This window comes from Hemitrygon akajei, chromosome 5 (assembly GCF_048418815.1).
Source record: "Hemitrygon akajei chromosome 5, sHemAka1.3, whole genome shotgun sequence".
Taxonomy (NCBI): domain Eukaryota; kingdom Metazoa; phylum Chordata; class Chondrichthyes; order Myliobatiformes; family Dasyatidae; genus Hemitrygon; species Hemitrygon akajei.
In genome coordinates this window covers 85,956,515-85,981,108 of record NC_133128.1, presented here as the reverse complement: position 1 = coordinate 85,981,108, position 24,594 = coordinate 85,956,515, and the positions used below count along the sequence as shown (strand labels likewise).

At 45.0% G+C, this 24,594-nt stretch overlaps 2 protein-coding genes across 3 annotated transcripts in view; one reads left to right on the top strand and one right to left on the bottom strand.

Annotated features, from left to right (window-relative positions):
• lcp1 (lymphocyte cytosolic protein 1 (L-plastin)) overlaps positions 1 to 20,966 on the bottom strand; it is a 98,762-nt gene extending 77,796 nt beyond the window's left edge. The window contains exon 1 of one of the 2 annotated variants that reach the window (XM_073045957.1): positions 20,846 to 20,966. The gene's annotated coding sequence lies outside the window, so the exon portion shown is untranslated. The remainder of the gene's footprint in view (positions 1 to 20,845) is intronic. The other variant, XM_073045958.1, reaches the window with a different exon arrangement.
• Positions 20,967 to 21,156: 190 nt separating this feature from the next.
• Positions 21,157 to 24,594, top strand: part of LOC140727952 (leucine-rich repeat-containing protein 63) — a 117,360-nt gene continuing 113,922 nt past the window's right edge. The window contains exon 1 of the mRNA XM_073045959.1: positions 21,157 to 21,335. The gene's annotated coding sequence lies outside the window, so the exon portion shown is untranslated. The remainder of the gene's footprint in view (positions 21,336 to 24,594) is intronic.

The window sequence follows — 24,594 nt, the reverse complement described above, 5'->3', positions numbered from 1 at the left end:
TCGGCTCCTAAGCTCAGTCTCATGATTGATGAAGGCTAATGAATGCTTTTTTAACCACAGAATCAACCTGCGCAGCAGCTTTGAGTGTCCTATGGACTCGGACCCCAAGATCCCTCTGAACTTCCACACTGCCAAGAGTCTGACCATTAATGCTATATTCTGTCATCATATTTGACCTACCCAAATGAACCACCTCACACTTATCTGGGTTGAACTCTATCTGCCACTTCTCAGCCCAGTTTTGCATCCTATCAGTGTTCTACTGTAACCTTTCACAGCCCTCCACACTATCCACAACACCTCCAACCTTTGTGTCATCAGCAAATTTACTAGACCATCCCTCCACTTCTTCATCCAGGTCATTTAAAAAAATCATGATGAGTAGGGGTCCCAGAACAGGTCCCTGAGGCACACCACTGGTGACCGACCTCCATTCAGAATATGACATATCTACAACCATTCTTTGCCTTCTGTGGGCAATGTCCCCTTGGATCCCATGCCTCCTTACTTTCTCATAAGCTTTGCATGGGGTACCTTGTCAAATGCCTTGCTGAAATCCATATACACTATATCTACTGCTCTTCCTGCATCAATGTGTTTAGTCACATCCTCAGAAAATTCAATCAGGCTCGTAAGGCACGACCTGCCTTTGACAAAGCCATGCTAACTATTCCAAATCATATTATGCTCTCCAAATGTTTATAAATCCTGCCTCTCAGGATCTTCTCCATTAACTTAACAACCACTGAAGCAAGACTCACTGGTCTATAATTCCCTGGGCTATCTCTACTCCCTTTTTTGAATAATGGAACAACATTATTCCATATTGACCCTCCAATCATCCGGAACCTCTCCCGTCCCACTGATGATACAAAGATCATTGCCAGAGGCTCAGCAATCTCCTCCCTTGCCTCCCACAGTAGCCTAGGGTATATCTCATCTGGTCCTGGTGGCCTATCCAACTTGATGCTTTCCAAAAGCTCCTGCACGTCCTCTTTCTTAATATCTACATTCTCAGGCTTTTCAGTCTGCTGTAAGCCATCCCTACAATCGCCAAGATCCTTTTCTGTAGTGAATACTGAAACAAAGTATTCATTAAGTACCTCTGCCATCTCCTCCAGTTCCACACACACTTTTCTAGTGTCACACTTGATTGGTCCTATTCTCTCATGTCTTTTCCTCTTGCTCTTCACATACTTGTAGAATGCCTTGAGGTTTTCCTTAATCCTGATCGCCAAGGATTTCTCATGGTCCCTTCTGTCTCTCCTAATTTCTTTCTTAAGCTCTTTCCTGCTAGCCTTATAATCTTATAGATCTCTATCATTACCAAGCTTTTTGAACCTTTTGTAAGCTTTTCTTTTCTTCTTGACTAAATTTACAACAGCCTTTGTGCACACAGTTCCTGTACCCTACCATCCTTTCACTGTCTCATTGGAACGTATCTTTCAGAACTCCATGCAAATATCCCCTGAACATTTGCCACATTTCTTCCGTACGTTTCCCTGAGAACATCTGTTCCCAACTTATGCTTCCAAGCTCCTGTCTGATAGCCTCATATTTTCCCTTACTCCAATTAAACACTTTCCTAACTTGTCTGTTCCTATCCCTCTCCAATGCTATGGTAAAGGAGATAGATTTGTGATCATTATCTCCAAAATGCTCTCCCACTGAGAGATCTGACACCTAACCAGGTTCATTTCCCAATACCAGATCAGGTACAGCCTTCCTCTTGTAGGCTTATCTACATATTGTGTCAAGAAACTTTCTTGAACACACCTAACAAACTCCACCCCGTCTAAACCTTTCGCTCTAGGGACATGCCAATCGATGTTTGGGAAATTAAAATCTCCCACTTCAACAACTCTGTTATTATTACACCTGTCTAGAATCTGTCTCCCTATCTGCTCCTTGATGTCCCTGTTACACCCAGTAGAGTTATTGACCTCTTTCTGTTCCTAACTTCCACCCACACTCTGTAGACAATTCCTCCATGTCTTCCTCCTTTTCTGCAGCTGTGACACTATCTCTGATCAACAGTACCACGCCCCCACCTCTTTTGCCTGTCTTTTCTGAAACATCTAAAGCCTGGCACTTGAAGTAACCATTCCTGCCCCTGAACTATCCAAGTCTCTGTAATGGCCACTATATCATAGCTCCAAGTACTGATCCACGCTCTAAGCTCATCTATTTTATTCATAATACTCCTTGCATTAAAATAAACACATCTCAAACCATCGGTCTGAGCGTGTCTCTTCTCTGTCACCTGTCTATCTTCCCTCTCGCATTGTCTCTAAGCTTTCTCCATTTGTGAGTCAACCACCTCTTCCTCCATCTCTTCAGTTTGGTTCCCACCCCCCCAGCAATCCTAGGCCTTAGCCTTAGCAAACCTCCCTGCCAGGATAATGGTTCCCCTGGGATTCAAGTACAGGACACTCTTGCCCCAAAAGAGGTCCCAATGATCCAGAAATCTGAATCCCTGCCCCCTGCTCCAATCCCTCAGCCACACATTTATCCTCTACTTCACTCTATTCCTGTACTCACTGTCACGTGGCACAGGCAGTAATCCCAAGATGACTACCTTTGTGATACTGCTTTTCAACTTCCTTGCTAACTCCCTGTAGTCTGCTTTCAATACCTCCTCCCTTCTCCTGCCTATGTTGTTGGTAGCAATATGTACCACGACCTCTGGCCGTTCTCCTTCCCACTTCAGAATATAGTGGATGCAATCAGAAACATCCTGGACCCTGGCATCTGGGAGGCAAACTACCATCCGTGCTTCTTTCTTGCGTCCACAGAATCACCTGTCTGACCCCCTAACTATAGAGTCCCCTATCACCGCTGCCATCCTCTTCCTTTCCCCACCTTTCTGAGCCACAGGGCCAGACTCTGTGCTAGAGGCGCAGCCATTGTTGCTTCCCCCAGGTAGGCCATCCACCCCCAACAGCACTCAAACCGGAGTACTTATTCTCAAGGGTTACAGCCGCAGGGGTACTCTCTAGTACATGACTCCTGCCCTGCCCTTCCCTCTCCTTACTGTTATTCACTTATCTGTCTCCCCAGGCTTCACTGAGCTTAAAAGATGAGAATGTGGCCTTCACCGGTGGTAGTCATGGATGGTGCCAGTTGTCAGTTATACCAAATTGGCCTTCCAAAAAGGCTGGCATTCTTGGGCCAGTGCATCATTCCATGTAAGTTGATGGAAATAAGTGACTTGCTAGGAATTTCCACGAGTCCAAATGGCAACCATGAGACTGGGTCATGTATAATGCCAACTGAGTACAATCGCGCGTTTAGACAGCTCTGTTCATACTAAGTGCTTGTTTAAACTCTCCAGACCTCTGGACAGAACCACAGGCTTTCATCCTTGAAAAAGCAGGTGTGTAGCTACTGGGTTTTATAGATCAATGCCTTTAAGGTTACTTGCATTGAATTAAAATCAAATTGTCATGAAGGGATTTGAACCCACACACTGTGTTTATCAGTGTCATGATCCCGATCGTTTATTACCTATCTTGCTCCTAATTTCCATTGATTGTGCCACGGTTCCATTTATTTCCCATCTACTTCCAATTCGCGTTGATGACAGCACACCTGGTTTCCATCTAGAACTATAATATAAGAACCCCAGCGTCACAACCACTAAGTCGCCAGTTCACTGGTCTTCTTCCTATGAGATAACTACATTTCCCGGCCGCTTAGAACCTGTTCAAAGTTTAGCTCCAGTTTCAAGGTTTACCTATGAGACTCCGCCTCTCTGAGTCAAGGCTCCATATCAGGGCTCTGTGTTAAGATCCCTCCTGTCTGCTGTTCGGCATTTACGCTCGTGTAAGCATCCAAACTCAATCTCCGTGCCTGTGTCCTGCACTTGGGTTCGTTTCCTTCGCTCCTTGCAACAGAACGAACTGGCCAAAAATGGACCCAGTGGACATGAAGACCTTGCAAGAGGTCAGGACTCTTGCAGGGTCCTGACCGCCAGCCAGGACTCCCTACTGGGTCTGCACAATCAACTTCTCAAGGATGTCGTGGAGAACCTCCGTTCCCTGTCCGCTAACATAACGGAGATTGGTAACCAGTGGACCGTGTATCACTAATCTTACCTCATCCTCTCCTGGAACTCTGTCAAACCAGTCCAGACAGTCTGTAGTGACAGCCCCCTATGTGTCAGCAACACCCCCGCCAAGAGAGCCGCACATACCTGAACCAGAACACTACACTGAGGATTTGTGGGAGTGCTGGGCCTTTCTTCTGCAATACTCCTTGGTGTTTGATCACCAGTCATCCACGTACTCCACGGACAAGTCAAAGGTAGCTTATATCATGGGGTTGTTGCGGGGACATGCCTTAGCGTGGGCTATGGCTGTTTGGGACAATCAGCTGGTTATCTGCTCTTCATTCCCCACATTTATCACAGAGATGAGAAAGATCTTTGACTACCCCGTCTGTGGTAAAGATGCTGCTAAGTGTCTATTCACCCTCCGTCAGGGCTCCAGCAGTGTCACGAGTATTCTGTGGAGTTCTGGACGTTAGCGGCTGACTCAGGGTGGAATGACGAGGCACTCCAAGGGGTATTCCAGAATGGCCTCAGCGACATGGTGAAGGATGAGTTGGCGGCAAGGGATGACACTGACAGCCTAGATTCATTGATCTCCCGAGCCACCAGGCTGGACAACTGTCTTCGAGAACGCTATAGGGAGAGAACTGGTCATCCACCCACTTTAGCTACTCCATGGCACCCTGTACCATCTCCCACTAGTACAATCCTCTCTTCTCCTGTTCCTGGAATAGCTCTCAGCCCGGCCGTTTCCACCACCCCGGGAGAGGAACCCATGCAGCTGAGACAGAACTGGCTTTCTCCCACGGAGCGGCTCCAGAGATTGAGATCGGGGGAATGACTCTATTACGGCCAGTCCGGCCACTTCCGTGCAACCTGTTCCCTTTGGCCTAAAGGGAGGGCTCAACAGTAGAAAGGGGGACCCTGGTGAGCCAGACAACATTCCCTTCCATCCCCCAAACCCGGATGCAGATCCAAGCTGTGTTAAATTACAACCAACAGTCCCTGCCTCTGTCAGCTCTAGTGGACTCCGGCACCAAGGGAAATCTGTTAAATAAAGACATAGCTTCCCGGGCTGGAATTCCTTGGGAGCCGTTGAGTACCCCTCTGGAAGCACAGGCACTGGACGGTAGACTTCTGGTCCCAGTCATTCACTGCACACCACCCCTGTCTCTTATTCCCTCTGGGAACCATTGGGAGCAGGTACAATTTAACCTGATTTCCTCTCCTCAAGCTCCTATTGTCCTTGGATACCCCTGGTTAAGCTGCCATAATCCCCACATTGATTGGTCCACTGGGAAGATAGCCAGCTGGAGTCCGTTCTGTCACTCCACTTGTCTTCAATCAGCCCCTTCCCCTGTGAAAGTCACTGCGACCTCATCAGCCGCTGAAACCCCCGACTTATCCAAAGTTCCAGCAGAGTACCACAATCTGGGGAGTTGTTCAGCAAACAACGGTCTCTTTCCCTGCCTCCACTCCGCCCTTATGATTGTGCTATCGACGTTCTTCCCGGATCTCCTCTACCCACCAGTCGACTATCTAACTTGTCCCAGCCAGAAAGGGAAGCAATGGAGGCTTACTTAAATGAATCTCTTGCGGCGGGCATTATCCGACCCTCATCCTCCCCTGCTGGCACAGGTTTCTTCTTTATGGGGAAGAAAGACAGTTCTCTGCGTCCCTGCATTGACTACCGAGGCCTAAATAGCATAACTGTAAAGAACAAATATCCACTACCCCTTCTCAACTCTGCTTTCAAACCACTTCACAGAGCCACCATCTTCTTCAAGTTGGACCTACGAGGTGCCTATCATCTGGACAGGATAAGGGAAGGAGATGAGTGGAAAACAACGTTCAACACCCCTCTTGGTCACTTCGAATACCTGGTCATGCCATTCGGCCTTGCCAATGCCCTCGCAGTTTTCCAAACTCTGATAAACAATGTCCTTAGAGATTTTATTAACCATTTCGTTTTTGTCTATTTGGATGACGTCTTAATCTTCTCCAGCAGTCTTCAGGAACACACCCACCATGTCCATCAGGTCCTGCAGAGGCTTTGGGAGACCAAACTATTCGTAAAAGCTGATAAGTGTGAATTTCACGTTCCTTCTGTCAGTTTCTTAGGGTAAATCATCGAGAGCGGGCAAGTGAGGGCAGATCCCGAAAATATCCGGGCGGTGGCGGAGTGGCCTACACCTACGACACTCAAGCAGCTCCAGCGATTTCTGGGGTTTGCAAACTTTTATCATCGTTTCATCAGGGATTATAGCTAGGTGGCAGCATCCCTTACTTGACTCACCTCTCCTAAGACCCCTTTTCACTGGGACCCCGAAGCAGACACTGCCTTCTCAGAGCTGAAGAGGCGTTTCACCTCCGCTCCCATCCTGGTCTAACCAGACCCCTCTTGTCAATTAATTGTGGAGGTCGACGCCTCCGACTCCAGGGTGGGAACGGTCCTCTCCCAACTTTCAGGCCCTGACCAAAAACTTCATCCCTGTGCCTTCTTTTCTTACTGGCTGTCCCCTACGGAACAAAATTACAACGTAGGAAACCGAGAGTTACTGGTGGTCAAACTTGCTTTGGAGGAGTGGAGGCACTGGCTGGAGGGAGCGGAACATCTGTTTATCATCTGGACCGATCACAAGAACCTCGCATATATTCAAACCGCCAAACGCCTGAATTCCCACCAAGCCCATTGGGTATTATTTTTTGGCTGTTTCAGAGTTACGCTCACCTATCATCCGGGGTCCAAGAACAGGAAGCCCAATGCTCTCTCCAGTCAATACATTTCTGAGGAGGGCCTTCCCAACCCTGAGACCATCCTTCCACCATCCTGTGTAGTGGCTGCCCTCACCTGGGAGATCGAGGCCATAGTTAGAGAGGCCCAATGGACTCAACCTGACCCAGACAACAGACCATCCAATCGCCTCTTTGTGCCAAATTCCATTCAATCTCAGGTTCTCCAGTGGGGGCACACGTCTCGTTTCGCTTGCCATCCCGGGATCGATCGGACTCTGTCCCTCCTGAAGACACATTTCTGGTGACCCTCCATGGATGCTAACACCCATTCCTTTGTCTCTGCCTGTTCTGTTTGTGCCCATGGAAAAGCCTCCCACCGACCACCTGCTGGATTGCTTCGTCCCCTACCTGTTCCTAGCCACCCTTGGTCTCACATTGCTCTGGATTTCATTACGGGACTACCCCCTTCCCATGGGAACACTGCCGTCCTCACTGTGGCGGACCGCTTCTCCAAAGCTGTGCACTTCGTAGCCCTTCCCAAACTCCCTACAGCTCGTGAAACTGCCGACTTTCTCGTTCATCACATCTTCCGCCTTCACAGAATTCCCTCTGACATTATTTCTGACCGGGGTCCCCAGTTCGTCTCTCATGTCTGGAGATCTTTTTGTCAAGCCCTTGGAGCCTCAGTAAATCTGCTGTCCAGCTTTCATCCGCAGACTAACTGTCAAACAGAACGGGCTAACTGGGATTTGGAAGCAGCACTGCACTGCATAACCGCCAACAACCCGTCATCCTGGAGCGCCCATCTCGCTTGGGTAGAGTACGCTCACAACTCCCTGGTCAGCACCGCCACCAGAACATCTCCCTTTGAATGCTCCCTCGGTTACCAACCCCCTCTGTTCTCTACTCACGAAGACGACATTGCTGTGCCTTCTGTTCAGGCCCATCTCCGCCGGTGCCGCAAGATCTGGAAAAACACACGCGCTGCCCTGTTCCGTTCGGCCGACCGCAACCGGAGGATTGCCGATCGCTATCGGATTCCTGCACCTGATTATCGGCCTGGGCAGAAGGTTTGGCTCTCTTCTAAAGATATCCCCCTCAAGAATGAAGCCAAGAAACTCGCCCCCCCCCCATTTCCTGGGACCTTTCGCGATTGAGGGTATTATCAACCCCTCGGCAGTCCGACACAAACTGCCAAAATCTATGCACATCCATCCTACATTCCACGTTTCCCAATTGAAGTCGGTATCATGCAGCCCTTTGTGCCTTCCTGCTGAACCCCTTTCACCTGCCCGGATCATTGACAACCACCCAGCGTACACCGTCCGGCGAATACTGGGTGTGTGCCGCCGAGGCAGGGGCCTCCAATACCTGGTCAGTTGGGAGGGATACGGCCTGGAGGAATGTTCCTGAATTCCTTGCTCCTTCATCTTGGACCCTTCCCTCATCCAGGATTTCCATCGGGACAATCCAGACAAGCCTGGTGGATCGCCAGGAGGCTTCCGTTGAGAATGGGGTATTGTCATGATCCCGATCATTTATTCCCGATCTTGCTCCTAATTTCCGTTATGTCATGGTTTCAACCGTTTATTTCCCAATTACTTCTAATTCGCTTTGATGACAGCACACCTGGTTTCCATCTAGAACTATAGTATAAGAACCCCAGCATCACAACCACTAGTCACCAGTTCATTGGTCTTCTTCCTGTGAGATAACTACATTTCCCGACCACTTAGAACCATTTATTCTAAGTTTAGCTCCAGTTTCAAGGTTTACCTATGAGACTCCATCTCTCTGAGTCAAGGCTCCATATCAGGGCTCTGTGTTAAGATCCCTCCTGTTTGCTGTTCGGTGTTTACGCCCATGTAAGCATCCAAACTCAATCTCCGTGCTTATGTCCTGCATTTGATAGATAGATAGATAGATACTTTATTCATCCCCATGGGGAAATTCAACTTTTTTCCAATGTCCCATACACTTGTTGTAGCAAAACTAATTACATACAATACTTAACTCAGTAAAAAAAATAAGATATGCATCCAAATCACCATCTCAAAAAGCATTAATAATAGCTTTAAAAAGTTCTTAAGTCCTGGCGGTAGAATTGTAAAGCCTAATGGCATTGGGGAGTATTGACCTCTTCATCCTGTCTGAGGAGCATTGCATCGATAGTAACCTGTCGCTGAAACTGCTTCTCTGTCTCTGGATGGTGCTATGTAGAGGATGTTCAGAGTTATCCATAATTGACCGTAGCCTACTCAGCGCCCTTCGCTCAGCTACCGATGTTAAACTCTCCAGTACTTTGCCCACGACAGAGCCCGCCTTCCTTACCAGCTTATTAAGATGTGAGGCGTCCCTCTTCTTAATGCTTCCTCCCCAACACGCCACCACAAAGAAGAGGGCGCTCTCCACAACTGACCTTTTTCTTCACTCCTTGCAACAATCAGACCAGAAGCACAACAGTGCACCTGCAGGTTTTCAGGATGCAAGTGCCGTAGTTGTCAGTGGGTCAGTGTCTGAAGTGTTATTCCTTAGTCATGTTTAAAAAACGGAACTTCCTGAACCAGAAGATGGACTGTCAGTGCCCTCTGTTCACCACTATAAAATACTTACCACTAAAGTTTATGATACACAGATTCTCATACGACAAATTTTACACTGATTAATTCATGATTTGCTTTGGAAATTCCACAGAAATATTCATTTTCATTGAAGTTTCTAAGTTTAGATCTGACAGAATTGTTACAGGTCCCACCAATAACTGTATCAATTGTTGTAATTTGGGAGGTCAAATTCACTTATTTGTCACTTCCAGTGCAACACCTCACACTTGCTCAATTAAACTCCATCTATCATTTCTCTGCTCATGTCTGGAACTAATGATATTCTGCTGCATCCCTTGACAGCCCTCTCCACTGACCACAACTCTATCAGTCTTTGTGTCATCTCCAAACTTACTAACTTACCCATCTACAGTTTCCTTAAAGTTATTTATATGTATCAGAAACAACAGCGGTCCCAAAACTGATCTCTCTGGATCACAGACCTCCAGCTGGAACACCATTCCAGCACTACTCTTTGTTTTCTACGGGCAAACCAGTTGTGAATTCAAACTATTATGTGTCACCATGGACCCCATACATCTGAATCTTCTGGATCAGCCTACCATGAAGGACTTTGTCAAATGCCTTACTAAAATCCATGTACGTAACATTCAATGCCATCATTTTAGGAAGTAGAGCTAAGAATGGAAGCCAGCAGATTTAAAGAGGTAAGTTTAAAAGTTGTGCTAGTAACAGCTTATGGCAAGTTTGAGGCAAAGGAAATAGAGTCTCAGTGAGTGAAAGGGATGCAAGAAACAGGGACCAGAGACTAAACAAGCCTTTGGTTTAAACAAAGTCCAGGGAATTAAAAAGTTCATGATGAGTAAGTTAATTAAAATGCTGATGGCGATAAGATTTTTAGTGTTAATTGAAGTAATTTTACTTGCAGGGTTATGACAGGTACTCATGGAATGCACTGTCCATATGATGTGGGAACTCCAGGATGCTTCCAGTGACCAGGACAAACACAGCTGTAGGAACACAGCTAAGAGTTTGAGCAACAGAGGTCATCACTGCAGTTCATGGGCAAGACTGAGGGTTTGTGAACAGCACATTCCAGGATGTGGTCACCGTAGAGCTTGAGGGTGCAAGCAGAGATGAAATGGGTAACTGCCATATAGAGAAAAATAAGTGCAGGGAGGTAATTCAGAAAACTTCTGAAGACATCTTACTCTTTAGTATTCATTTCTTGATACAGAAGGCGGAGAGATCTCCTCTGGAGAGTGCAGTCAGACCCAGGTCTTAATGAGTAAACAGGGAGTAAGGGAAAAGGTAAAGAAAGCAGTAGTTATGGGAAATTTTATGCTTAGGGGAGCAGATGGACATTTCTGCAGTTACAGAAGAGATTACAGAACCATATGCTGCCTCTCTGGTGGCTGAATGAAGTATGTCAGTGAAGAGCTACAGAACATACTGAGGGGGAGGGAGGGAAGCAACAGGAGAATGGAATTACAAAAAGGGATCTTGGGAGTTAAGAATGAGATTAAGAAACAGGATCTCATAAAGTGGCAGTTGCTGGATTAGACTTGGTATAGGTGCAGGCTGATGCAGGTTACCACCACCTGACTTATGTATGGGTCCTTGATGGATCTAAACATTTCTATCCATTACTTTCCTACCTTCCCGGATCTTGAACAGTCCCATTTTCTCCATCCCGTCCACAGAACTTAAACCATTTATTTCTTTTGAAGATTCTTTTCTGCTTCCTCTCATTCCTCTAACAAAGTGACCGAAGTTAGACACAATACTCCTGTTGGGGCTAGTCCAGTGGTTTTCTTAGAGGTACAGTACAACATCCTTGCTTTTGTACTCTTTGCCTCCCTGCTCAGGATATCATTCTAAACTTGAATCACTTTCTCCAATTTGTGCACAGTAATCAACCTTCAACATTGTCTTATTAAAAGAAACTCAATTAATGACAGCTTGCCTTTCATACACTCATGTGACCTTCTTTTATCCATATTTTTCCAAATGGCTATTAAATTTGCTGATTATCAAGCGGTCTTCATAATAATGGAGTTAAACTATAAGTGTGGGATTTACCACTATATACATACTTAATCAATAGTGTAAACATTCTCTGTGCCTATTCTTGAGTCTAAGGAGGATTCAGTTTGTATTTCCCTCAGCAAAATAGAACGCTTTCTACTCAGCCACAGTGACTTTAATTACTGCCAGCCTTTCTAATGTTTCCCCTTTATCAGTTCATAGCCTATATTGTTACCTGTTTAAATACTTGTCTCACTTTCAGGGACTCTGCAGCTCACGTTCTATGTATCATTTGTTTTTATCATTTGCACTATTTGTCCTCTTCTGCACACTAAATGTTTGTTGTTCTTAGTTATGTGTTTTTTTTTTGTCAATTCTATTGTATATCTTCTTTATCCTGTGGATATCTGCAAGAAAATGAATCTCAAGGCTGTATATGGTACACATACTTTAATAATAAATGTATTTTAAGCTTTGAACTTTATCGATCTGACAGTGGACGTGCTCTGGAGCAGATGATCCTAGGAACTTTCCATACTCTTCGATGTGTTCTGTAGCCTGACCCTCTCCTTTAGGCTCTACGTCAGATCAAAACCTGGAAAATCAAAACTTACAGCAGTGTGGTGACATCTCATTAATATCACAGAGTGAAAATATTCATGCACTGAATTCCTTTTGTTTTGCAGTTCTGGATCCTTAAATCCCAGGAACTATGTATTAGACAGAGGAGGCAGATGTTGTTCCCTTATTCAGTCAGACAGACAGACAGACAGACAGACATTATTGATCCCAAGGGAAATTGGGTTTCGTTACAGCTGCACCAACCAAGAATAGTGAAGAAATATAGCAATATAAAACCATAAATAGTTAAATAATAAGTTAATCATGCCAAGTGGAAATAAATCCAGGACCAGCCTATTGGCTCAGGGTGTCTGACACTCCGAGGGAGGAGTTGTAAAGTTTGATGGCCACAGGTAAGAATGACTTCCTATGACGCTCAGTGTTACATCTCGGTGGAATGAGTCTCTGGCTGAATGTACTGCTGTGCCTAACCAGTACATTATGGAGTGGATGGGAGACATTGTCCAAGATGGCATGCAACTTGGACAGCATCCTCTTTTCAGACACCACCGTCAGAGAGTCCAGTTCCACCCCCACAACATCACTGGCCTTATGAATTAGTTTGTTGATTCTGTTCGTGTCTGCTACCCTCAGCCTGCTGCCCCAGCACACAACAGCAAACATGATAGCACTGGCCACCACAGCCTCGTAAACATCCTCAGCATTGTCCGGCAAATGTTAAAGGACCTCAGTCTCCTCAGGAAATAGAGACGGCTCTGACCCTTCTTGTAGACGGCCTCAGTGTTCTTTGACCAGTCCAGTTTATTGTCCATTCGTATCCCCAGGTATTCGTAATCCTCCACTATGTCCACACTGACCCCTTGGATGGAAACAGGGGTCACCGGTGCCTTAGACCTCCTCAGGTCCACCACCAGCTCCTTAGTCTTTTTCACATTAAGCTGCAGATGATTCTGCTCGCACCATGTGACAAAGTTTCCCACCGTAGCCCTGTACTCAGCCTCATCTCCCTTGCTGATGCATCCAACTATGGCAGAGTCATCAGAAAACCTCTGAAGATGGCAAAACTCTGTGTTGTAGTTGAAGTCCGAGGTGTAGATGGTGAAAAGAAAGGGAGACAGGACAGTCCCTTGTGGAGCCCCAGTGCTGCTGACCACTCTGTCTGACACACAGTGTTGCAAGCGCATGTACTGTGGTCTGCCAGTCAGGTAATCAATAATCCATGACAGCAGGGAAGCATCCGCCTGCATCACTGTCAGCTTCTCATCCAGCAGAGCAGGGCGGATGGTGTTGAACTCACTGGAGAAGTCAAAAAACATGACCCTCACAGTGCTCGCCGGCTTGTCCAAGTGGGCGTAGACATGGGAGGCGTAGAAAGGTGGGCGTAGAAAGGGAGTAGGGATAGCCCAGGAAATTATAGACCAGTGAGTCTTACTTCAGTGATTGATGAGTTGACGGAGAAGATCCTGAGAGGCAGGATTTATGAACATTTGGAGAGTTATAATATAATTAGGAATAGTCAGCATGACTTTGTCAAAGGCAGGTCGTGCCTTACGAACCTGATTGAATTTTTTGAGGATGTGACTAAACACATTGATGAAGGTAGAGCAGTAGATATAGTGTATATGGATTTCAGTAAGGCATTTGATAAGGTACCCCATGCAAGGCTTATTGAAAAAATAAGGAGGCATGGAATCCAAGGGGACCTTGCTTTGTGGCTCCAGAATTGGCTTCCCCGAGAGCAAAGAGTGGCTGTAGACAGGTCACATTCTGCATGGAGGTTGGTGACAAGCGGTGTGCCTCAGGGATCTATTCTGGGACCCCTTCTCTTCATGATTTTTATAAATGATCTGGATGAGGAAGTGGAGGGATGGGTTAGTAAATTTACTGATTACATATAGGTTGGGGGTGTTGTGGATAGTGTGGATGGCCGTCAGAGGTTACAGTTGGACATCGATAGAATGCAAAACTGGGCTGAGAAGTGGCAAATGGAGTTCATCGCAGAAAAGTATGAGGTGGTTCATTTTGGTAGATCAAATATGATGGCAGAATATAGTATTAATGGTAAGACTCTTGGCAGTATGGAGATATGAGGATCTTGGGGTCTGAGTCCATAGGACATTCAAAGCTGCTGCTCAGGTTGATTGTGTGGTTAAGAAGGCATACGGCATAAGAAGGCATACAGTGTATTGGCCCTCATCAATCTTGGGACTGAGTTCAAGAGCCAAGAGATAATTGGTCAGACCCCACTTGGAGTACTGTGCTCAGTTCTGGTCAACTCACTACAGGAAGGATGTGCAGAGGGATTTACAAGGATGTTGCCTGGATTGGAGAGCATGCCTTATGAGAACAGGTTGAGTGAAATTGGCACCATATCCTACCAGTTAACAAGGATCACAATATTATGTATAAAGTTGTTGCCAATTGACTCTTGCCTGTTCTGGGGCTGGTGTTTCATACAGACCAAACCTGTACTAGACATATCAGGAATATCTCTGACAAACATGCACAACTTAGGGATACCATTGTCAACTTGCCAGGCAGGTGTTAGGGGGGTGGTGGGGATGTGACTAGTCAGGTTGGACTAGGGGAAGCCCTTTGACAAGACATGATGAACATGTTTTCCAAAATGGAGATTGTAGAGGGAATCTGCAATCAGCTACAATGGTTTTACATAGAATCAGAAGGGTAGCCTAAATTAACTGAAGGAAAACTTCCCAATCAAAACTGCCCCCTCTGCTTTGTGTTTTGTAATTAAACTGTGGCCAAGTCCATCAGGATGGGCACAGGCATTCAAGGGGTAATGATTGATACAGTGGAGGCAGCTAGGTCAAAGTCTGGAAAAACAAGAGACTACAGAAGCTGTAAATCTGAAGTAAAACCAGAAAATGTTAGAAATATTTAGTTAGTCGGTATTCCTTTACAGACCCTTTTTCTCATCTCAGAACTACCAATCTACCTGAACACTTCCTTTCAGCCTCTTATCCATTCTAAATGTATCAGTGCTGACTATTTCACTTCTCTTATTGCTTTTACGCCAGTTTCAATGAATTTGCAGTGCTTTGCTCATACAGGACCAACCCACCATCACCAAAACAAGTCAAGGTTGAGATCACTGTCAAGTGTATGTATGCACAAGTGCAATGAAAAGCTATTTGCAGCAGCAACATAGGAACATAGGATCAGATACGTAAGCAGCACTCAAAGAAAACTTAAATAATTTATACAATATTTTTACAAGAAAGAACATATATAAAACAATAAAAAACAAAGTCTATGACAGAGCAAAGTCTTAGTGTTGCTTCACTGTTGTGCAGGTTAGTTCAAGAACCAAATGGTTGAAGAGAAGTAGCTGTTTTTCAACCTGGTGGTGTGGGACTTTACACTTCTGTACCTCCTACCTGATGGTAGCTGCAAGAAGAGAGCATGGCCTGGATAGTGGGGCCTGATTCCTGAGGCAGTGGCTCATATCAATACTACTGATGATGGGGATGGATGTGCCTAAAACATACTAGGCTGAATCCACTTCTCTCTGCAGCTTTTTCATTCCTTTGCATTCAAATTGCCATACCAAATCATGATACAGCCAGTCAGGATACTTTCAACAGTACATCTGTAGATGTACTGTAGATTTTTTCTCTTGTTTGTGGTTAAATGGAGATTTGGTTTTGGAGATCTATGTGTGGTTTCAATTGATTGTAGAAAAAATACACATGCATCTGGAAGGCCCAACTGCTAGTGAGTCAGTATCCTGGCAAAAACTACACCATGAAGACAAAAGACAAGCAACTCTGCAAAAAGGTTACGGAAAAGCACAAGTCAAGGGATGGCAGTAGCAAATGAGCTGAGATAGAAGCAGAGTTGAGCACTGTTAGATAAGTAATTGTCTTAGTGATGGTGTGGTTGGAGGCTCTTCTCAGAATGCAGAATCAGACAGTCCAGCTGGAAGTCATTCAACACCATGAAGTGCTATCCAATTAGTCTCCCAAATCTGCTTCTTCCAAGTAGCCTTACATTCTCTACAGTGAGCAAAAATGTGCTTAATTTTGATGCAAGGAATAAAAATCCATAGGTTGCGTCCTGCTGATGCAAGTCTGGTGAAGTAGAACTGATTCTAAATCGCTAACATGAATCTGTATCAAACACCAAGGAGAAGGATGATGCTGTTGGATGGGCAGTTTGATCTTATGGCTGTACATGTTATATTAAAACTAGTCATTGCTTACCTTTAAAGGTGCTTGGATAGGTACATGGATAGGAATAGTTTAGAAAAAAACATGGAAAACCTACAGCACAATACAGGCCCTTCGGCCCACAATGCTGAGCCGAATATGTACTTACTTTAGAAATTGCCTAGGGTTACCCATAACCCTCTATTTTTCTAAGCTCCATGTACCTATCCAGGAGTCTCTTGAAAGATCCTATTGTATCTGCCTTCACCACTATTGCCGGCAGCCCATTCCACGCACTCACTACTCTCTGCATAAAAAACTTACCCCTGACATCTTCTCTGTACCTACTTCTAAGCACCTTAAAACTGTGCTCTCTCATGTTAGCCATTTCAGCCCTGGGAAAAAGCCTCTGACTATCCACACGATGGATGCCTCTCATCATCTTATACACCTCTATCAGCTTAGAGGAAGTTGGGGAAACACACCAATGGGACTAAGCTATATGGAAATCTTGGTTGATATGGGAGAGTTGGTCTGAAGGGCCAGTTTCCATATTGTATGATTCTAGAGCTTCCAATGTCTCCACATCTCCATTCTACACCAAGGTTTGGGGCCCCCTGCACCCAACCTGTTATCCACCATCACCACCCTGGCTGAACTCATTCTCACACACAACTTCTCCAACTCTACTCACTTTCACCAGATCAAATGTGTAGCTCTGAGAACCCACATTGGCCCAAACTATGCCTGTTTCTGTAATAGAAATGTGGAACAGTCCTCATTTCAGTCCTAGTCAGGGCACGTTGTACATCTCCTTTTCCAATACATTGATGACTATACAGAGAGTGCTTCCTGTTCTCAGGCAGAACTTGAAAATGTCACCACTTTTATAGCCAATTTACATTTGAGCCTCTCCTTCCTTGACTTCTTACTTCCATTTCAATGGATGAGTTAATGGCTAATATCCACAGCAAGCCCACAGACTCCGCAGCCACTTTGGCAACATCACCTCCCACCTTTCTCCATTTCATTCTCCTGGTTCCTCCAATTCCATCATATCTTTTTAAATCATGGTGTCTGCAGCACCACTACTTCTGATATGTTTCCTTAACAGAGGCCTACAACTGTACCTGTTGCATTTCCTCTACTTCTACATTCAACCCTCTCTACTCCCTGCTGAGCAAGGATAGAGTTTCTCTTATCTTCACCTTGCACAACACTTGCTTCTACATTTAATGGATCTTCCTCCTTATTTAAAGCTACATGACACCACCATGGATTCACCTTTTTGTCTCAACTCTGCTTTCAGCATTCCAAAGAGACTTTCTGATTCACTCTTCCATCTTCAGAACACCCACTTCCCTGCTCATGTCCTCTTCCTGTGCAACTACAGGAGATTTAGAAGAGAAGAGGAAGGTTTAAAAGAGAAGTCAGAGGTACAGTAGGTTTATTATACAGAGTGAGAGGTGCCTGGAATGCATTGCCAGGATTGGTGGTCGAGGCTGACACAATAGGGACATTTATGAGATCCTTAGATCGTGGAATAGGCCTATATTGGTCAGCACAACATTGTGGGGCCTTTAGCCCCATACTGTGCTGTATTGTTCTATGTTCTAGATTCTACATTTGTCCTTTTGCCTCTTTCCACTATGCAGAGACCCAATCAGTCCTATCAGATAAAGCAGTAATTTATTTGTATTTTTATCATTTAGACTACTGCATCCAATGCTCAGAATGTGGTTTCCCCCTACATTCGAAAAAACAAATTCAAATTGGGTCACCATTTTCTAAAACATCTCTACTCACAAATAAACTCTTCTCAGGCATCCAGCTGGGTACAGGTTTTGATTTTAACAAAAGTTTTGATGACAAATTCTGCCATCTTCATCAGGGATGATGCCTAGGTATTTCTAGTCCGGTAGTATACATACCCCCAGTCCTCCGTTGCTCCTGACTGATTAGTCCACATCCAATCAGGTTTCTGCTCTCCCACCTTGTTTACATTTGAATTCTAGTTCTTACTTAGAGCAATACCTTCATCTTTGTTAAAATTCTTTTCCTCTAGTTTTATTTCAATGGCTTCCTTTACCGGGCGGTCCCAAAAGCCATTGGCATGGCACAGTAGTTTTCTGCCACCAACATCCATCCTAAGGCCATTTCAAATGCGAAGTTCTGCTATTGGCAATTTCTTCGGGTAACCCAAATGAATACACCTCCTATGCTCCTTGATGCGGGTTTCCACCGCCTTCTGGCCAATATACGCTGCTCTGCATTCACAGGGAACTCTGTGAACACCAACTGTCCTGAGTCCCAGGTCATCTTTGACTCGCATAAGCTGCAATTTGAGCTTCCTTATGGGTTCCTTAGCAGCAAAAACACCTGTGGTGCACCAATGGGTTTTGGACCACCTGGTGAAGGAAGCTATTGAAAATAAAACTAGAGGAAACCAATTTTAACGAAAACAAAGGTCTTGCTCTAAGTAAGAACTGGAATTCAATTGTAAACAACGTGGGAAAGCAAAAACCGGATTGGATGAGGACTAACCAGTCTGGAGGGATGGACAACAGGGGCATATATACTACTGGACTAGACATGCCTAGACATCATCCCTGATGAAGGTGGTAGAGTTTGCTATTGAAACGTCAGTTAAAATCGATACCTGTACCTAGCTGGAAGCCCAAGAAGAGTTTATTCGTCATATACGCTCGGAAAGCACTAGGTCCTTTTTCACCTCTACTCAGTTCAAAAGGTGACCTTAGAGTCCAGTTTCCTGTCATTTCCCTTCTATATTCCATTCTCAACCTGGCTCCTCCATTACTCACACTAACTCAAAGCCTAATGTAAGCTCATGGACAGCTTTTCTTCTTCCACCGAGCTACATTACAGTCCTAATGGTTCAAAACTGAATTCAACAATTTCAGGTAAGCAGCCTTTCCATTCTGCTTCTGTAATGACCATTCCATTTTCTTCTCTCTGCAGATGCCACCCATCTGCCTAGTGTTTCTGCAGTTTCTTTACATCTCACAGATCCAGCATGTCTTCTTTCTCCCCTGAAAGATCAACTGCACCTAACCTGCCTTCATCCTCATCTCCCAGTCAGTATCACCAACACTTATATCATTCAGCCTCTCTTGGTCTCCATCCCATTGCAGACATCCCCATTATTCCCTACACCCCATCCTCTTCTCTGTTCTGATGAAAGGCTAAAATATTAACTCAATTTCTCTCTTACAGATGCTGCCTCACCTGCTGATACTTCCAACATTTTCTGTTTTTTATGTCAGATTATTGGTAAAAAATTTCTCATTTAACATTACTTTGAAAGTATACCATGCTATTGTGTGGTTGGTGATGGTGGTTTTTCCCTGTCTAATCCTTCGTGCACAGCCTGTGTCTCAATCTCTTCTGCATATTGCCCATGAGAAGGCAATATTGAGGGTTAGGCCACCATCCGTCTTCTTCTGGAATGTGTGTTTGCCAAGTATTCGGGAAAAGTTTGAAATGACCTTGATCGCTATTTACTATATTCTGTGCAGCCGTGTAACATAGGACCCATACTCTACAGGTTGTCCCCAAGGGCATACTGGAAAATAACCATTTAGGTGAAATATGCCTTTTGGTCTGTTTGAAACTTAGGTGTTCCTGTGCAAGGAGCTGCCCATATCCAAGTTTGTGGATTGGCAGACACCAATACGCAGGGCTCTGCTTCAGGATACAATCAGCTTATCATAATCACTGCAAAGATTTTAAAGAGAAAAATCACCGATTGACACTGACAGGCTAGAACCATACAGAAAGGAAATATTGATACAACGATGAATGATATGTAGCTTGAATGATCTCTCTTACTATGAATGGTGATACCTGTATGTATTGTATTACATATTTGTAAATTTTATGAAGTGGCTGATCCTGTCACACATTATCTTTCATTCTTCAGTCAAAAAAAATTACATTTCCTGTCTTCCCATCGTTTCTCAGTCCTATTCTCCCCTAAAAGATGTTGTTACCTCTGTTCACTCCTTGGCACAAGGCAGAAAAAAATCTAATAACAATTAGTAAATAACTGACTCCTTGCCTCCCTCCTAATCAATGTTACGTGGATGGCCTCTTCTCATTCCTCTGCACCCGGCATATTCATATACAGAACAGCGTAGCAATGCAGCAATCGGATAACCCTAGCATTTTAGTAAATGGTGCAGAAACTTGCAGCAAAGAAGCCGGAGCCTGACATTATGAATCCTATTAAGTTAACCAAATCTTTGCAGCTTCAGCAAAATATTCATGTGGGCTAAATACCAACTAAAATTCGACTTAATGTTACTCAATCAGAGCCACATAGTAATAAATACTCCTAGAACTCATTTTCATCTAAGAGCACAGTCGATGAATAGGAAATCAATTCAGCCTGTGACATGTTTGTGATAACCCTGCTTTTATTTTACTGCAGAGAATGGAGAGTAACAGCATACTGTGTATCCTTGTCCGCAGTCTGCCTTTTAAAATGCAACTTATATAAACCTCTACCAGCTTTCTTCCACCCTGGGTATTTATATAAAAGGGACCAAGGATTCATGCTAATGCAGTCCATAACATTCAATAACATCTCCAATTTGTTTTTCTTTACCTTTTTCGTTGTCGTGTCAGAGCATTCACATCACTATATTACACATCCTACATTTAAAGCATTAAGTGATCTAAAAACTAGTCAGTACCTGCGTTGTTCTTCCCTGCACCTGATGAAGTATTCTGAGCTCTAGCTCCCTACGCTACCCCTTGCCGACCCTTCTGGATGCAACTTTTCCGCCAGTCCATTGCGACAGCCGGTACCAAACAGCCCTTCTACCCTCAGAAATCACGTACGCGATCGATCGGATCGGAGTGACGTCCGGGCTGCCACAGACCCACCCCTCCTGGGTTAATAAATCGTTACTAGCCATCGTGCTGCCGCTGTTTCAGGCGATCTTTCACACACAGAGGCTCTTTTTTCCCTTTAGTAAAAGTGTCACGATACGAGAGAGCGCAGAGAAACCCCCACAGCAGCCGAGGCGCCCGGCTCCCGCCGCGCCTCAGAGCGAGGCTGTGGTGGTTGCCAGGGCCGTTGTCAGGCTGGGCCCGGTGTAGTGCGCGGAGCTTGCCGACGCACGCAACTGTGAGGAAGAGTGGCGGCGGTCTGATTTTAAACGAGCCGGTCGAAGGTGGGAGGTAGGCGGGCATGGCTAGATGTGGGGAAGTGGGCTAAGTTGAGGCGGGTCGTACCGAGGTGGATGGAGCCGAGCCGTAGTGAAGTGGACTGGGTCGGGTCAGGTTGAATTGGCAGGGGAAAGGTAAAATGGGATAAGGTGAGCGCAACTGCAATGAGACGGGGGTGGGGGAACAGGACTGGGATCAGGTCGATGGGTTAGGCAGGTCAGGTAAGATGAAGTTGTCAAGGGTGAGGCGGGACAGAGGTATGGTTTGAGATGCACGGGGCCCTGGTGGGGTGGACAGGGCAAAGTGAGTTGGGTGGGCTGGGTTGTAGTAAGGTGAGTTTAAATAGAGTGAGATGAGGTAGGCAGAAAATCATAAACACCAGAAATTCTGCAGAAGTTGGAAATCCAAAGCAACACACACAAAATGCTGGAGGCACTCTGCAGGTCAGGCAGCATTGATAGAAATACCAGAAATTCTCAGCAGGAGTGGTGTGAAAGGGCTGGAGTACGGTGAAAAGGCAAAACAATTGTGGGATAAAGTGAGCAAGGTCACAGTGGAATAACCAGACCAGGCTGGGCAAGACAGGAGATGAGATGAGGTGAGGTGAGGTGAGGTGGGCATAGAATTCCAGAATTTAGATCCAGTGATGTACTTAGGACTTGGTAGGCAATATATGAATTGAACTTACAAGTTGGAATGTCTATCTCTGGAGGCAAACTGTCAACCAGCATCTTTTATCAACCTACCAATTCCCACTGTTATCTTGACTATCTTCCCACCCTTATAAAAATGCTATTCCCTTTTCTCAGTTCTTGCATATGTTCCCAGGATGTGGCTTTCCCTTCCAGGACATCAGAAGTGTCCTCCTTCTAAGAATGGAGTTTCTTGTCCTTATGTACCACCCCATGAGCCTCTGCATCCAACATACCATCCTCTGCAACTTCTGTCATCTCCAAAAGGATCCTACCACAAACATATCTGGCATGCCAAGCTGAAGCCACCTCTAGGTTGGAGGAGCAACACCTTATATCCCATCTGAGTAGCCTCCAACCTGACAGCATGAATACTGATTTCTCCTTCTCCTTCCCCTCCCCTCCCCTCCTCTTTTCCCCGTTTTGGCCTGCTACCTCTTCTCACCTGCCTATCACCTCCCCCTGGGTCCCCTCCTTCCGTTTCTCCTATGGTTCACTCTCCACTCCTACCAGATTCCTTCTTCTCAAGCCCTTTACCTTTCCCACCCATCTGATTTCACCTATCACCTAGCTATCCTCCTTCCCCTCCCCTCACCTTTTTATTCTGATGTCTTCCCCCTTCCTTTTCAGTCCTGAAGAAGAGTCTCTGGCCCAAAATGTCAACTGTTTATTTATTTCCTTAGATGCTACCTGACCTGCTAAGTTGCTCCTGTATTTTGTGTGTGTGTTGCTTAGGATGCTTCATTTTCTTCCCCTAGCTATTTTGGTACCAGGTTTGGGCAGTGCCATTGAAGAACCCTGGACCTTTTATGTTAAAACGATCAAGAAGCCCAGGTGATGATGCAGTAACAGCCTTTGTGTGTCCACATTTGTTGACTCCTTTCTGATGTGGATGACCACACTTTGCCGTCATTTGGTGTTCTTCATTTTATGGACAGCAGCATCGAATGTATTTGGGTTAGATTTCAGACTGTTTCTTTTTCTATTTATCAATTTGTATTTTCTTTGTCAAAGTTCAAAATAAATTTATTATCAAAGCTCTTTGTAGATATACACAGTGATGGAGAGGACTTTACCTGTGATGAACTGGCTGCTTCATTACTTTTTGTAGGTTTTCCCATTCTTGGGTATGGGTATTCCCATACCAGGTAAAGATGCAACCAACCAGGATACTCTCCACTGTGCATCTATAGAAGTCTGTCAAAGTTTTAGATGACATGCCAAACCTGCACAAACTTCTAAGAAAAGTAAAGGTGCTGTCTTGCCTTCTTTGTAAAGGCACTTATTAAGTACTGGTCCCAGGGCCAGGGAACTGATATAATGCCAGGGGACTTAAAATTACTGATTTTTTGCACAATTTCACAACTGCTGACAATTGGCTGAATCGTTTTTAGCCCCTGGTTATTCTCCTACTCCCTCTGTATAAAATATTGCCGATGGTTTATGTTCAAATGGACATTTTGTAAATGGCTTTTCTAATCCATGATTATTGATTAAAAGCTACTTACCAACATTTGACCACGTAATCCAGAATGGCACTTAAGTTCAGTTATTAGTTTTTCTGCTGAGGGATGTCAGGTTTCCCTATTAAACCTCTTATGACTTCTCTTAAATTTATTTGTCTTAATTACATGTCCCTCAACCCTAGCTCAGACAATTTTTCTTCATAATCATACGGCCATCTATGGTAGCATCCTCATGAATCCCTTCCACATCTTTGGAGTGCTGTTACATACTCAAGTTGTAGCCTGTGTGTATCCTCCCTAGCACATCCTCTCTGTTCTTAATTTCTTTGGGATCATTTGTAGAATATAGAACGTTTTAGCACAGTACAGGCCCTTCAGCTCACAATGTTGTGCAAACCTTTTAACCTACTCTAAGATCAGTCGAACCCTTCCCTCCTACAAAGCCCTCCATTTTTCATGTGCCTATCATCATCCATGTGCCCATCTAATAAACTCTTAAATATCCTGAATGTATCTGCCTCTACCACCACCCCGGCAGAGCATTCCACACACCCACCTCTCGCTATGTAGGAAAATTACTACCTCTGATATCCCTCTGTATTTTCCTCCAATCTCCTTCAAATTATGTCCCCTCATATTAGCCATTTCTGCCCCGGCTCTGGCTGTCCAATTGATCTATGCCTCTTAATATAGAAAATACTACCTTTCTGTGGTAACATTGACCTTTTAATTTCTCAGCAATCTGGCCTCCTGTGCTTTGTCAAATGCTTTAATGAAAATTTTTGAATGTACAATCCTCTTTGGCCTTCTTTGGCCTCAGACTATTCAGTGGCCAGTCATAGAACTGCTGCCTTGCGGCTGTACCCACTCATGGGGAAGGCTTCGGGATTGGACCCCGAGGAAGAATCCAGAGCTGGAGTTCCTAAGGCAGTCCTACAATGAATTTAACACTGACTAACAACGTCTGTGACACTGCTGGTGCCAAACTGTATTGGTCTCTGCCGTTCCTCAGCTGCATGAAATGGGGGAGCATGCTGGATGGGCAATAGTTTGCTCTCTATGTCATACTGCCCTGGCTTGTGTACTGGCTTGCTTATTGACAGCTAGGACGTC